Genomic DNA, 17,446 nt, shown 5'->3' with positions numbered 1-17,446 from the left:
GACATCTACCTACCTGCACATTTTAGCTCCAACCCTGATAAAACACACCTGAATCAGTTAATTAAGATCTTCAGGAGCACTTCATAATTACAGACAGGTGTGTTGTGTTGAGCTGGGCTAAAGCTGAACTCTGTAGGAAGGTAGATCTCCAGGAACAGGATTGTTCCACAGGGCCCGTTGAGCTCTATCTACCCTCTGAGTTTCAGAATTTTTCGATGTCCTGTTCCTGAGATATAAGCGATAAACCAAATTCCTATTCATCATTCATTCATTCATTATTTTGGTGTGAAAAAGACAAGACTTGCACTAAGATTTTCTTACCTATCATGTAATTTCAAATATCTACAACAAAACATTTTGCGTGGCAAAATGTACTCAAGAGCTTATAATTCCTAAATTAAAACTCAGAACTTCACGAAATTAAGTGAGCACACGCATCATATGCCTCTAAAGAAGCATGCCAATTTTTATGGAGATCGACCAATAGGTGGCGCTATAACTGTAAAAGCTTTAAAATCCATATATTTTCAATGGTAAATTGCCTGTTTTGGCTGAAAATGGTCAATTCCTTCTATGATTTAGGTGTTTCCATGCTTGCTAAATAAAACTTAAATATCTTTTAAACTTTAAAGTATCTTTTTATGCATATCTGCTTAAAGGTCTTAAATGCTTGAACCCCGATAAATGCTGCTTGCAGCTTTAATTAGTTGTTCAAGCACGAAGTGCTGAAACCCTATTGTAATTGTTAGGATTTTTATTATTATTATTCTTTTTCTTCTGCCGTAAATCGCATCGTGCAGACCAAACCGTAAGGCCTAGAGTCTTGAAACTTTGTCAAATGATAGTACAAAATTCGAGGAGAGGTTGTCAAAGTATTTACCCAAATCGGCCAATAGGTGGCGCTACAGCGCAAAAAACAAAATTTTCAGACATTTTTGGCCATAGCTCGTAAACCGCTTGACGTAGACTCAAGTGTCTGTATATCATTGGAAAGCTTGAGACCTTTGTACGAACAAAACGTATATCTCCGATTTCATTTCCGGTATGACGCACCGTTTTTCCGTAAAATTGACCCGAAGCCCAAACGTACTTTCGCGAACTAGTCCTAGGTTTTTCGTCCGATCGGAACCAAACCAGTGCAGAAATGATCTATGGAGTCTAAAGATCAATAATTATCTAGAGAATTTTGAAATTTTGATTCACAGTAGCTAAGGGGCGCCAAAAACATGCAATGTGGGCGGAGCCACTTTTACTAAAATGGCTATAACTCGAGAACCAAATGAGATATTTGCACCAAACTCGGAAGACATGTGTAGGGGCTCAATCTTTGGTCACGATAAAAAAATCGCGTCGATTGGACACTAGGTGGCGCTATAACTTGAAAAAAACATAAAAACGGTTGTAACTATGCAATCGTTAGTCCGATTGACTTGAAATTTGGCATGCAGTGTCTTGGTCCAAGGGGGCATGACATTCTATGAGGACATTGGCGTATCTCAAAAAACATGGCCGCCTTTGGCCAATGAAGTTTGAGCACCTATTAGACCAGGTTAACGGAGGCCGATCGGAACGAAACTCGATGGACATGTTTGACTCATGGTCCTAAAGGTCTGTAAGAATTTTGAAAGAAATCGGCCACAAGTTGGCGCTAACGAGTTTTACGCCTCGGTAATCACGTGGTGTTTCATAAAACCACACAATATGCATATCATTTGATAGATCTCCTCATGTTGAACAACTTTGCCTCAAGAACCAATGCTGTGAATCAAACCGTTCATTAGTTATTCGCAAATATGTGAAAAACCTACTTTTACGAACTAGTCCTAGGTTTTTTGTCCGATCAGAACGAAACCAGTGTAAAACAATTCTATGGACTCTCTGGATCAATAATTATTAAAAAAAGTTTAACTTTACCCTTTGGGTCGCTATAACGGGGTCATTTAGAAAGTGGGCGTGGCTAAATATACCCAAAAGCCTATAAAACCTAAACGTAAACTCAGAACTTCACGAAAATTGGTGAACGCATGCGAAGTATAACTATACAGAAGCACACCAATTTTTATGGAGATCGGACCATAGGTGGCGCTATAACTGTTAGAAAACTTTAAAAAACTTGTGTTTTTAATGCTTTTGGATGAAATTGTATATAACTCTGGATGTGATCGACTTATTTCGACGGGAGATATATCTTTAGACTCCTGAATCCTTGCCGAGTTCAACGATATCAGACTTGCCAGGTTTCGGAAAACGGTTTGTGCCACGTTGTGATTTAGCGCTTAAAAAACGTTTGCGAATATCTTCGAAACCGTTTGTCCGATCGTCACGAAACCACCGTAGAAAACACGGAACCTAAGTTGGTTTACAATACGTTAAAGCCCAAATGTCAAAATTTTGATAGGAAGTGGCAAAAAAATCCAATCAAAGTCTTTCATGGGTCAATTTTTATGCGCTCATATATATAAGTGTCTATAACGTCAAAACGAAATGAGATATTTTCACCAAATTTGGCACACATATGTATGGATACACTCCAAGGACATCCCCCAAAAATGGTGGAGATCGGGCAATAGGTGGCGCTATAACTGTCAAAAAACCTTTAAAACTATATATTTCTATAATGAATTGCCTGACACTGTCATTTTGTGCCACCAGATGGCAGCAGAAGGCCACTAATATAATTCAAGGTTTCAAGAATTCAATGTTTTGTCATTTAAAATCCCTTTAAACCAGGGGTGCCCAATCCTGTTCCTGGACATCTACCTACCTGCACATTTTAGCTCCAACCCTGATAAAACACACCTGAATCAGTTAATTAAGATCTTCAGGAGCACTTCATAATTACAGACAGGTGTGTTGTGTTGAGCTGGGCTAGAGCTGAACTCTGTAGGAAGGTAGATCTCCAGGAACAGGATTGGGCACCCCTACTTTAAACTATATAAATCCTTATAATAACATTACAAATCACATTTTTTTTCAAGGTTTACCACTTCATTTGTTCATGTGACTTATGTCTTTGCAGTAAGACAACATTACAATTACATTGTGACCTGAAAATTATATTTTTTTGTTTATGTGTGTGTGTGTGTGTATGTGTGTAAAGCATGCTTCGTATGTATAAGGTATTACTGTTTAAACCTTTTCTTTCTGTGTTTGTTTTAGCATATATGATTTCAGTGGTACATGCTTGCTAAATAAGACAAATCCTGCCTTAAACTGCCTTAAATGCTTGAACCCCGATAAAATGCTGCATGCAGCTTTAATTAGGGGTTCAAGCACGAAGTGCTGAAACCCTATTGTAATTGTTAGGATTTTTATTATTATTATTCTTTTTCTTCTGCCGTAAAACGCATCGTGCAGACCAAACCGTAAGGCCTAGAGACTTGAAACTTTGTCAAATGATAGTACAAAAATCGAGGAGAGGTTGACAAAGTATGACCCAAATCGGCCAATAGGTGGCGCTACAGCGATCAAATGCGCGAAATGGCTCATAACTCCTAAACCGTTTATCGTAGATTAATAAAATTACATATTTGGAATCCTTGGGTCAAGGCGGTTAAAAGCATAGAAAAAAACGTATATCTCCGATTTCATTTCCGGTATGAAAATTTTTCTGCCATTTTGAATTTTGTCAAAAACCTACTTTTGCGAACTAGTCCTAGGTTTTTCGTCCGATCGGAACCAAACCAGTGCAGAAATGTTCTATGGAGTCTAAAGATCAATAATTATCGAGAGAATTTTGAAATTTTGATTCACAGTCGCTAAGGGGCGCCAAAACGTACGCTGTGGGCGGAGCCACTTTTACTAAAATGGCTATAACTCGAGAACCAAATGAGATATTTGCACCAAACTCGGAAGACATGTGTAGGGGCTCAATCTTTGGTCACGATAAAAAAATCGCGTCGATTGGACACTAGGTGGCGCTATAACTTGAAAAAAACATAAAAACGGTTGTAACTATGCAATCGTTAGTCCGATTGACTTGAAATTTGGCATGCAGTGTCTTGGTCCAAGGGGGCATGACATTCTATGAGGACATTGGCGTATCTCAAAAAACATGGCCGCCTTTGGCCAATGAAGTTTGAGCACCTATTAGACCAGGTTAACGGAGGCCGATCGGAACGAAACTCGATGGACATGTTTGACTCATGGTCCTAAAGGTCTGTAAGAATTTTGAAAGAAATCGGCCACAAGTTGGCGCTAACGAGTTTTACGCCTCGGTAATCACGTGGTGTTTCATAAAACCACACAATATGCATATCATTTGATAGATCTCCTCATGTTGAACAACTTTGCCTCAAGAACCAATGCTGTGAATCAAACCGTTCATTAGTTATTCGCAAATATGTGAAAAACCTACTTTTACGAACTAGTCCTAGGTTTTTTGTCCGATCAGAACGAAACCAGTGTAAAACAATTCTATGGACTCTCTGGATCAATAATTATTAAAAAAAAGTTTAACTTTACCCTTTGGGTCGCTATAACGGGGTCATTTAGAAAGTGGGCGTGGCTAAATATACCCAAAAGCCTATAAAACCTAAACGTAAACTCAGAACTTCACGAAAATTGGTGAACGCATGCGAAGTATAACTATACAGAAGCACACCAATTTTTATGGAGATCGGACCATAGGTGGCGCTATAACTGTTAGAAAACTTTAAAAAACTTGTGTTTTTAATGCTTTTGGATGAAATTGTATATAACTCTGGATGTGATCGACTTATTTCGACGGGAGATATATCTTTAGACTCCTGAATCCTTGCCGAGTTCAACGATATCAGACTTGCCAGGTTTCGGAAAACGGTTTGTGCCACGTTGTGATTTAGCGCTTAAAAAACGTTTGCGAATATCTTCGAAACCGTTTGTCCGATCGTCACGAAACCACCGTAGAAAACACGGAACCTAAGTTGGTTTACAATACGTTAAAGCCCAAATGTCAAAATTTTGATAGGAAGTGGCAAAAAAATCCAATCAAAGTCTTTCATGGGTCAATTTTTATGCGCTCATATATATAAGTGTCTATAACGTCAAAACGAAATGAGATATTTTCACCAAATTTGGCACACATATGTATGGATACACTCCAAGGACATCCCCCAAAAATGGTGGAGATCGGGCAATAGGTGGCGCTATAACTGTCAAAAAACCTTTAAAACTATATATTTCTATAATGAATTGCCTGACACTGTCATTTTGTGCCACCAGATGGCAGCAGAAGGCCACTAATATAATTCAAGGTTTCAAGAATTCAATGTTTTGTCATTTAAAATCCCTTTAAACCAGGGGTGCCCAATCCTGTTCCTGGACATCTACCTACCTGCACATTTTAGCTCCAACCCTGATAAAACACACCTGAATCAGTTAATTAAGATCTTCAGGAGCACTTCATAATTACAGACAGGTGTGTTGAGCTGGGCTAGAGCTGAATTGTAGGAAGGTAGATCTCCAGGAACAGGATTGGGCACCCCTACTTTAAACTATATAAATCCTTATAATAACATTACAAATCACATTTTTTTCAAGGTTTACCACTTCATTTGTTCATGTGACTTATGTCTTTGCAGTAAGACAACATTACAATTACATTGTGACCTGAAAATTATATTTTTTTGTTTATGTGTGTGTGTGTATGTGTGTAAAGCATGCTTCGTATGTATAAGGTATTACTGTTTAAACCTTTTCTTTCTGTGTTTGTTTTAGCATATATGATTTCAGTGGTACATGCTTGCTAAATAAGACAAATCCTGCCTTAAACTGCCTTAAATGCTTGAACCCCGATAAAATGCTGCATGCAGCTTTAATTATTATTATTATTCTTTTTCTTCTGCCGTAAAACTGATCGTGCAGACCAAACCGTAAGGCCTAGAGACTCGAAACTTTGTCAAATGATAGTACAAAAATCGAGGAGAGGTTGACAAAGTATTGACCCAAATCGGCCAATAGGTGGCGCTACAGCGCAAAAAACAAAATTTTCAGACATTTTTGGCTATAGCTCGTAAACCGCTTGACCTAGACTCAAAAACTGTACATCGTTGCAATCCTTGGGTTAGTACGAACAAAATTGTTTTGCGCCTTTTTTAACTCTACGACGCACCGTTTTTCCGTAAAATTGACCTGAAGCCCAAACGTACTTTCGCGAACTAGTCCTACGTCTATCGGCCGACCGGAACCAACCCAGCGCAGAAATGTTCTATGGAGTCTAAAGATCAATAATTATCGAGAGAATTTTGAAATTTCGAATTTTGCACGAAACAATACGCCAAAAATGTCTATGCTAACATTAGCCAAATGCTATTTTTAGTGATAACTCGAGAACCAAATGAGATATTTGCACCAAACTTGGAAGACATATGTATAAGCTCAATCTTTGGTCACAATAAAAACAATCGTTGATTGGACACTAGGTGGCGCTATAACTTGAGAAAAAAAAAAAAAAAAACTTAAACAGCTGTAACTCTGCAACCGTTAGTCCGATTAACTTGAAATTTGGCATGCAGTGTCTTGGTCCAAGGGGCCATGTATGTCTTAAAGGATATTGGCGTATCTCAAAAAACATGGCCGCCATTGGCCAATGAAATTTGAGCACCTATTAGACAAGGTTAACGGAGGCCGATCGGAACGAAACTCGATGGGCATGTTCGACTCATGGCCCTAGAGGTCTGTAAGAATTTTGAAAGAAATCGGCCACTAGTTGGCGCTAACGAGTTTTATGGCTCTGTAATCACGTAGTGTTACACTTATCGTCACAAAATGCATATCATTTGATAGATCTGCTCATGTTGAACAACTTTGCCTCAAGAACCATTGCTGTCAATCAAACCGTTCATTAAATATTCATGAATATGTTAAAAACCTACTTTTGCGAACTAGTCCTAGGTTTTTTGCCCGATCGGAACCAGACCAGTCTAGGACAATTCTCTGGACTCTCTAGATCAATAATTATCGAAAAAAAGTTGAACTTTACCCTTTGGGTCGCTATAACGGGGTCATTTAGAAAGTGGGCGTGGCTAAATATACCCAAAAGCCTATAAAACCTAAACGTAAACTCAGAACTTCACGAAAATTGGTGAACGCATGCGAAGTATAACTATACAGAAGCACACCAATTTTTATGGAGATCGGACCATAGGTGGCGCTATAACTGTTAGAAAACTTTAAAAAACTTGTGTTTTTAATGCTTTTGGATGAAATTGTATATAACTCTGGATGTGATCGACTTATTTCGACGGGAGATATATCTTTAGACTCCTGAATCCTTGCCGAGTTCAACGATATCAGACTTGCCAGGTTTCGGAAAACGGTTTGTGCCACGTTGTGATTTAGCGCTTAAAAAACGTTTGCGAATATCTTCGAAACCGTTTGTCCGATCGTCACGAAACCACCGTAGAAAACACGGAACCTAAGTTGGTTTACAATACGTTAAAGCCCAAATGTCAAAATTTTGATAGGAAGTGGCAAAAAAATCCAATCAAAGTCTTTCATGGGTCAATTTTTATGCGCTCATATATATAAGTGTCTATAACGTCAAAACGAAATGAGATATTTTCACCAAATTTGGCACACATATGTATGGATACACTCCAAGGACATCCCCCAAAAATGGTGGAGATCGGGCAATAGGTGGCGCTATAACTGTCAAAAAACCTTTAAAACTATATATTTCTATAATGAATTGCCTGACACTGTCATTTTGTGCCACCAGATGGCAGCAGAAGGCCACTAATATAATTCAAGGTTTCAAGAATTCAATGTTTTGTCATTTAAAATCCCTTTAAACCAGGGGTGCCCAATCCTGTTCCTGGATATCTACCTACCTGCACATTTTAGCTCCAACCCTGATAAAACACACCTGAATCAGTTAATTAAGATCTTCAGGAGCACTTCATAATTACAGACAGGTGTGTTGTGTTGAGCTGGGCTAAAGCTGAACTCTGTAGGAAGGTAGATCTGCAGGAACAGGATTGTTCCACAGGGCCCGTTGAGCTCTATCTACCCTCTGAGTTTCAGAATTTTTCGATGTCCTGTTCCTGAGATATAAGCGATAAACCAAATTCCTATTCATCATTCATTCATTCATTATTTTGGTGTGAAAAAGACAAGACTTGCACTAAGATTTTCTTACCTATCATGTAATTTCAAATATCTACAACAAAACATTTTGCGTGGCAAAATGTACTCAAGAGCTTATAATTCCTAAATTAAAACTCAGAACTTCACGAAATTAAGTGAGCACACGCATCATATGCCTCTAAAGAAGCATGCCAATTTTTATGGAGATCGACCAATAGGTGGCGCTATAACTGTAAAAGCTTTAAAATCCATATATTTTCAATGGTAAATTGCCTGTTTTGGCTGAAAATGGTCAATTCCTTCTATGATTTAGGTGTTTCCATGCTTGCTAAATAAAACTTAAATATCTTTTAAACTTTAAAGTATCTTTTTATGCATATCTGCTTAAAGGTCTTAAATGCTTGAACCCCGATAAAATGCTGCATGCAGCTTTAATTATTATTATTATTATTATTATTCTTCCGCCATAAAACTGACCGTGCAGACCAAACCGTAAGGCCTAGAGACTCGAAACTTTGTCAAATGATAGTACAAAAATCGAGGAGAGGTTGACAAAGTCTTGACCCAAATCGGCCAATAGGTGGCGCTACAGCGCAAAAAACAAAATTTTCAGACATTTTTGGCCATAGCTCGTAAACCGTGTGTCACAGAGTCAAGTGTCTGTACATCATTGCAAAGCTTGAGACCTTAGTACGAACAAAATTGTTTTGCGCCTTTTTTAACTCTACGACGCACCGTTTTTCCGTAAAATTGACCCGAAGCCCAAACGTACTTTCGCGAACTAGTCCTAGGATTTTCAACCGATCGGAACCAATCCACTGCAGAAATATTCTCTGGACACTGAATATCAATAATTATCAAGAGAATTTTGAAATTTTGAATTTCACAGTCGCTAAGGGGCGCCAAAAACATGCAATGTGGGAGGAGCCTATTTTACTAAAATGGCTATAACTCCAGAAGTAAATGAGGTATCTTCACCAAACTCGGTACACATGTGTAAGAGGTCAATCTGGGGTCACGGTAAAAAAATCGCGACGATTGAAGACTAGGTGGCGCTATAATATGAAAAAAACATAAAACAGGCTATAACCACCTGACCGTTAGTCCGATTGACTTGAAAATTGGTATGCAGTGTCTTGGTCCAAGGTGCCATGTATGTCTATGAGGACATTGGTGTATCTCAAAAAACATGGCCGCCATCGGCCAATGAAGTTTGAGCACCTATTAGACAAGGTTAACGGAGGCCGATCGGAACGAAACTCGATGGGCATGTTCGACTCGTGGTCATGGAGGTCTGTAAGAATTTTGAAAGAAATCGGCCACTAGTTGGCGCTAACGAGTTTTATGGCTCTGTAATCACGTGGTGTTACACTTATCGTCACAAAATGCATATCATTTGATAGATCTGCTCATGCTGAACAACTTTGCCTCAAGAACCATTGCTGTCAATCAAACCGTTCATTAAATATTCGTAATTATGTTAAAAACCTACTTTTGCGAACTAGTCCTAGGTTTTTCGCCCGATCAGAACCAAACCAGTGCAGGACAATTCTATGGACTCTCCAGATCAATAATTATCAAAAAAAGTTGAACTTTACCCTTTGGGTCGCTATAACGGGGTCATTTAGAAAGTGGGCGTGGCTAAATATACCCAAAAGCCTATAAAACCTAAACGTAAACTCAGAACTTCACGAAAATTGGTGAACGCATGCAAAGTATAACTATACAGAAGCACACCAATTTTTATGGAGATCGGACCATAGGTGGCGCTATAACTGTTAGAAAACTTTAAAAAACTTGTGTTTTTAATGCTTTTGGATTAAATTGTATATAACTCTGGATGTGATCGACTTATTTTGACAAGAGATATATCTTTAGACTCCTGAATCCTTGCCGAGTTCAACGATATCAGACTTGCCAGGTTTCGGAAAATGGTTTGTGTCACCTTGTGATTTAGCGCTTAAAAAACGTTTGCGAATATTTTCGAAACCGTTTGTCCGATCGTCACGAAACCACCGTAGAAAACACGGAACCTAAGTTGGTTTACTATACGTTAAAGCCCAAATGTCAAAATTTTGATAGGAAGTGGCAAAAAAATCCAATCAAAGTCTTTCATGGGTCAATTTTTATGCGCTCATATATATGTGTCTATAACGTCAAAACGAAATGAGATATTTTCACCAAATTTGGCACACATATGTATGGATACACTCCAAGGACATCCCCCAAAAATGGTGGAGATCGGGCAATAGGTGGCGCTATAACTGTCAAAAAACCTTTAAAACTATATATTTCTATAATGTATTGCCTGACACTGTCATTTTGTGCCACCAGATGGCAGCAGAAGGCCACTAATATAATTCAAGGTTTCAAGAATTCAATGTTTTGTCATTTAAAATCCCTTTAAACCAGGGGTGCCCAATCCTGTTCCTGGATATCTACCTACCTGCACATTTTAGCTCCAACCCTGATAAAACACACCTGAATCAGTTAATTAAGATCTTCAGGAGCACTTCATATTTACAGACAGGTGTGTTGTGTTGAGCTGGGCTAAAGCTGAACTCTGTAGGAAGGTAGATCTGCAGGAACAGGATTGGACACCCCTGCTTTAAACTATATAAATCCTTATAATAACATTACAAATCACATTTTTTTTCAAGGTTTACCACTTCATTTGTTCATGTGACTTATGTCTTTGCAGTAAGACAACATTACAATTACATTGTGACCTGAAAATTATATTTTTTTGTTTATGTGTGTGTGTGTGTGTATGTGTGTAAAGCATGCTTTGTATGTATAAGGTATTACTGTTTAAACCTTTTCTTTCTGTGTTTGTTTTAGCATATATGATTTCAGTGGTACATGCTTGCTAAATAAGACAAATCCTGCCTTAAACTACCTTAAATGCTTGAACCCCGATAAAATGCTGCATGCAGCTTTAATTATTATTATTATTATTCTGCCGTAAAACTGATTGTGCAGCCTAAACCGTAAGTGCTAGAGACTTGAAACTTTGTCAAATGATAGTACAAAAATCGAGGAGAGGTTGACAAAGTATGACCCAAATCGGCCAATAGGTGGCGCTACAGCGATCAAATGTGCGAAATGGCTCATAACTCCTAAACCGTTTATCGTAGATTAATAAAATTACATATTTGGAATCCTTGGGTCAAGGCGGTTAAAAGCATAGAAAAAAAGATTCGCGCTGCGAGGTCCCGTTTTCCCGCCATTTTGAATTTTGTCCAAAACCTACTTTTGCGAACTAGTCCTAGGTTTTTCGTCCGATCGGAACCAAACCAGTGCAGAAATGTTCTATGGAGTCTAAAGATCAATAATTATCGAGAGAATTTTGAAATTTTGATTCACGGTCGCTAAGGGGGGCCAAAACGTACGCTGTGGGCGGAGCCACTTTTACTTAAATGGCTATAACTCGAGAACCAAATGAGATATTTGAACCAAACTCGGAAGACTTGTGTAGTGGCTAATTCTTTGGTGTCTATATATATATGGCTTCTATTGGACACTAGGTGGCGCTATATCTTGAAAAAAACATAAAAACGGTTGTAACTATGCAATCGTTAGTCCGAATGACTTGAAATTTGGTATGCAGTGTCTTGGCCCAAGGGGCCATGTATGTCTAAAAGGATATTGGCGTATCTCAAAAAACATGGCCGCCATTGGCCAATGAGGTTTGAGCACCGTTAACGAAGTCCGATCGGAGCGAAACTCGGTGGGCATGTTCGGCTCAAGCCCCTAGAGGTCTGTAAGAATTTTGAAAGAAATCGGCCACTAGTTGGCGCTAACGAGTTTTATGGCTCTGTAATCACGTGGTGTTACACTTATCATCACAAAATGCATATCATCTGATAGATCTGCTCATGCTGAACAACTTTGCCTCAAGAACCATTGCTGTCAATCAAACCGTTCATTAAATATTCATGAATATGTTAAAAACCTACTTTTGCGAACTAGTCCCTGGTTTTTGGCCCGATCAGAACCAGACCAGTCTAAAACAATTCTATGGACTCTCTGGATCAATAATTATTAAAAAAAGTTGAACTTTATCCTTTGGGTCGCTATAACGGGGTCATTTAGAAAGTGGGCGTGGCTAAATATACCCAAAAGCCTATAAAACCTAAACGTAAACTCAGAACTTCACGAAAATTGGTGAACGCATGCGAAGTATGACTATACAGAAGCACACCAATTTTTATGGAGATCGGACCATAGGTGGCGCTATAACTGTTAGAAAACTTTAAAAAACTTGTGTTTTTAATGCTTTTGGATGAAATTGTATATAACTCTGGATGTGATCGACTTATTTCAACGGGAGATATATCTTTAGACTCCTGAATCCTTGCCGAGTTCAACGATATCAGACTTGCCAGGTTTCGGAAAACGGTTTGTGCCACGTTGTGATTTAGCGCTTAAAAAACGTTTGCGAATATCTTCGAAACCGTTTGTCCGATCGTCACGAAACCACCGTAGAAAACACGGAACCTAAGTTGGTTTACAATACGTTAAAGCCCAAATGTCAAAATTTTGATAGGAAGTGGCAAAAAAATCCAATCAAAGTCTTTCATGGGTCAATTTTTATGCGCTCATATATATAAGTGTCTATAACGTCAAAACGAAATGAGATATTTTCACCAAATTTGGCACACATATGTATGGATACACTCCAAGGACATCCCCCAAAAATGGTGGAGATCGGGCAATAGGTGGCGCTATAACTGTCAAAAAACCTTTAAAACTATATATTTCTATAATGAATTGCCTGACACTGTCATTTTGTGCCACCAGATGGCAGCAGAAGGCCACTAATATAATTCAAGGTTTCAAGAATTCAATGTTTTGTCATTTAAAATCCCTTTAAACCAGGGGTGCCCAATCCTGTTCCTGGACATCTACCTACCTGCACATTTTAGCTCCAACCCTGATAAAACACACCTGAATCAGTTAATTAAGATCTTCAGGAGCACTTCATAATTACAGACAGGTGTGTTGAGCTGGGCTAGAGCTGAATTGTAGGAAGGTAGATCTCCAGGAACAGGATTGGGCACCCCTACTTTAAACTATATAAATCCTTATAATAACATTACAAATCACATTTTTTTCAAGGTTTACCACTTCATTTGTTCATGTGACTTATGTCTTTGCAGTAAGACAACATTACAATTACATTGTGACCTGAAAATTATATTTTTTTGTTTATGTGTGTGTGTGTATGTGTGTAAAGCATGCTTCGTATGTATAAGGTATTACTGTTTAAACCTTTTCTTTCTGTGTTTGTTTTAGCATATATGATTTCAGTGGTACATGCTTGCTAAATAAGACAAATCCTGCCTTAAACTGCCTTAAATGCTTGAACCCCGATAAAATGCTGCATGCAGCTTTAATTATTATTATTATTCTGCCGTAAAACTGATCGTGCAGCCCAAACCGTAAGGCCTAGAGACTTGAAATTTGGCCAGATTGTAGTGCAAAAATCGAGGAGAACCTGACAAAGTCTTGACCCAAATCGGCCAATAGGTGGCGCTACAGCGCAAAAACAAAATTTTCAGACATTTTTGGCTATAGCTCGTAAACCGTGTGTCACAGACTCAAGTGTCTGTATATCATTGGAAAGCTTGAGACCTTAGTACGAACAAAATTGTTTTGCGCCTTTTTTAACTCTACGACGCACCGTTTTTCCGTAAAATTGACCTGAAGCCCAAACGTACTTTCGCAAACTAGTCCTAGGTTTTTCAACCGATCGGAACCAATCCACTGCAGAAATATTCTATGGACACTGAATATCAATAATTATCGAGAGAATTTTGAAATTTTGAATTTTGCACGAGTCGCTACGCCAAAACATGTCTAATGCTAACATTAGCCAAATGCTATTTTTACTAAAATGTCTATAACTCGAGAAGTAAATGAGATATCTTCACCAAACTTGGAACACATGTGTATAAGCTCAGACTTTGGTTAAATAAAAAAAATCGCGACGATTGGCCACTAGGTGGCGCTATAATATGAAAAAAACATAAAAACAGCTATAACTACGCTACCGTTAGTCCAATTGACTTGAAAATTGGCATGCAGTGTCTTGGTCCAAGGTGCCATGTATGTCTATGAGGACATTGGTGTATCTCAAAAAACATGGCCGCCATCGGCCAATGAAGTTTGAGCAACTATTAGACAAGGTTAACGGAGGCCGATCGGAACGAAACTCGATGGGCATGTTCGACTCATGGCCCTAGAGGTCTGTACGAATTTTGAAAGAAATCGGCCACAAGTTGGCGCTAACGAGGTTTACGACTCTGTAAACACATGGTGTTTCATAAATCCACATAATATGCATATCATTTGATAGATCTGCTCATGCTGAACAACTTTGCCTCAAGAACCATTGCTGTCAATCAAACCGTTCATTAAATATTCATGAATATGTTAAAAACCTACTTTTGCGAACTAGTCCCTGGTTTTTGGTCCAATCGGAACCAGACCAGTCTAGGACAATTCTCTGGACTCTCTAGATCAATAATTATCAAAAAAAAGTTGAACTTTACCCTTTGGGTCGCTATAACGGGGTCATTTAGAAAGTGGGCGTGGCTAAATATACCCAAAAGCCTATAAAACCTAAACGTAAACTCAGAACGTCACGAAAATTGGTGAACGCATGCGAAGTATAACTATACAGAAGCACACCAATTTTTATGGAGATCGGACCATAGGTGGCGCTATAACTGTTAGAAAACTTTAAAAAACTTGTGTTTTTAATGCTTTTGGATGAAATTGTATATAACTCTGGATGTGATCGACTTATTTCGACGGGAGATATATCTTTAGACTCCTGAATCCTTGCCGAGTTCAACGATATCAGACTTGCCAGGTTTCGGAAAACGGTTTGTGCCACGTTGTGATTTAGCGCTTAAAAAACGTTTGCGAATATCTTCGAAACCGTTTGTCCGATCGTCACGAAACCACCGTAGAAAACACGGAACCTAAGTTGGTTTACAATACGTTAAAGCCCAAATGTCAAAATTTTGATAGGAAGTGGCAAAAAAATCCAATCAAAGTCTTTCATGGGTCAATTTTTATGCGCTCATATATATAAGTGTCTATAACGTCAAAACGAAATGAGATATTTTCACCAAATTTGGCACACATATGTATGGATACACTCCAAGGACATCCCCCAAAAATGGTGGAGATCGGGCAATAGGTGGCGCTATAACTGTCAAAAAACCTTTAAAACTATATATTTCTATAATGAATTGCCTGACACTGTCATTTTGTGCCACCAGATGGCAGCAGAAGGCCACTAATATAATTCAAGGTTTCAAGAATTCAATGTTTTGTCATTTAAAATCCCATTAAACCAGGGGTGCCCAATCCTGTTCCTGGACATCTACCTACCTGCACATTTTAGCTCCAACCCTGATAAAACACACCTGAATCAGTTAATTAAGATCTTCAGGAGCACTTCATAATTACAGACAGGTGTGTTGAGCTGGGCTAGAGCTGAATTGTAGGAAGGTAGATCTCCAGGAACAGGATTGGGCACCCCTACTTTAAACTATATAAATCCTTATAATAACATTACAAATCACATTTTTTTCAAGGTTTACCACTTCATTTGTTCATGTGACTTATGTCTTTGCAGTAAGACAACATTACAATTACATTGTGACCTGAAAATTATATTTTTTTGTTTATGTGTGTGTGTGTGTGTGTGTGTATGTGTGTAAAGCATGCTTCGTATGTATAAGGTATTACTGTTTAAACCTTTTCTTTCTGTGTTTGTTTTAGCATATATGATTTCAGTGGTACATGCTTGCTAAATAAGACAAATCCTGCCTTAAACTGCCTTAAATGCTTGAACCCCGATAAAATGCTGCATGCAGCTTTAATTATTATTATTATTCTGCCGTAAAACTGATCGTGCAGCCCAAACCGTAAGGCCTAGAGACTTGAAACTTGGCCAAATGGTAGTGCTCAATTTGGGGAGAACCTATCAAAGTATGACCCCGATTGGCCAATAGGTGGCGCTACAGCGCAAAAAACAATATTTTCAGACATTTTTGGCTATAGCTCGTAAACCGCTTGACCTAGACTCAAGTGTCTGTACATCGTTGCAAAGCTTGGGTTAGTACGAACAAAACGTTTATCTCTACGATTTCACCGTTTTTCCGGTATGAAAATTGACCTGAATTTTGTCAAAACGTACTTTCGCGAACTAGTCCTAGGATTTTCAACCGATCGGAACCAATCCACTGCAAAAATATTCTCTGGACACTGAATATCAATAATTATCAAAAGAATTTTGAAATTTCGAATTTTGCACGAAACAATACGCCAAAAACGTCTATGCTAACATTAGCCAAATGCTATTTTTAGTGATAACTCTTGAACGGAATGGAATATCTTCACTAAACTTGGTACATATATGTATAAGCTCAGACTTTGGTTAAATAAAAAAAATCGCGTCGATTGGCCACTAGGTGGCGCTATAACTTGAAAAAAACATAAAAACAGCTATAACTATGCAACCGTTAGTCCGATTGACTTAAAATTTGGCGTGTAGTGTCTTGGTCCAAGGGGGCATGATTGTCTTTAAGGACATTGGTGTATCTCAAAAAACATGGCCGCCATCGGCCAATGAAATTTGAGCACCTATTAGACAAGGTTAACGGAGGCCGATCGGAACGAAACTCGGTGTGCATGATCGAATCGTGGTCATGGACGTCTGTACCAGTTTTGAAAGAAATCGGCCACTAGTTGGCGCTAACGAGTTTTACGACTCTGTAAACACATGGTGTTTCATAAATCCACATAATATGCATATCATTTGATAGATCTCCTCATGCTGAACAACTTTGCCTCAAGAACCAATGCTGTCAATCAAACCGTTCATTAATTATTCATGAATATTTTAAAAACCTACTTTTGCGAACTAGTCCTAGGTTTTTCGCACAATCGGAACAAAACCAGTGCAGGACAATTCTCTGGACTCCAGATCAATAATTATCAAAAAAAAGTTGAACTTTACCCTTTGGGTCGTTATAACGGGGTCATTTAGAAAGTGGGCGTGGCTAAATATACCCAAAAGCCTATAAAACCTAAACGTAAACTCAGAACTTCACGAAAATTGGTGAACGCATGCGAAGTATAACTATACAGAAGCACACAAATTTTTATGGAGATCGGACCATAGGTGGCGCTATAACTGTTAGAAAACTTTAAAAAACTTGTGTTTTTAATGCTTTTGGATGAAATTGTATATAACTCTGGATGTGATCGACTTATTTTGACAAGATATATATCTTTAGACTCCTGAATCCTTGCCGAGTTCAACGATATCAGACTTGCCAGGTTTCGGAAAATGGTT

At 38.4% G+C, this 17,446-nt stretch overlaps 1 protein-coding gene across 1 annotated transcript in view; it reads left to right on the top strand.

Moving 5' to 3' along the window:
• Positions 1 to 17,446, top strand: part of dnajb14 (DnaJ heat shock protein family (Hsp40) member B14) — a 272,202-nt gene that overhangs the window by 104,144 nt on the left and 150,612 nt on the right. The gene's annotated exons all lie outside the window — the stretch shown is intronic.

Source organism: Chanodichthys erythropterus, chromosome 12 (genome assembly GCF_024489055.1).
Source record: "Chanodichthys erythropterus isolate Z2021 chromosome 12, ASM2448905v1, whole genome shotgun sequence".
NCBI classification, from domain to species: domain Eukaryota; kingdom Metazoa; phylum Chordata; class Actinopteri; order Cypriniformes; family Xenocyprididae; genus Chanodichthys; species Chanodichthys erythropterus.
This window is presented reverse-complemented; position numbering and strand designations above follow the sequence as displayed.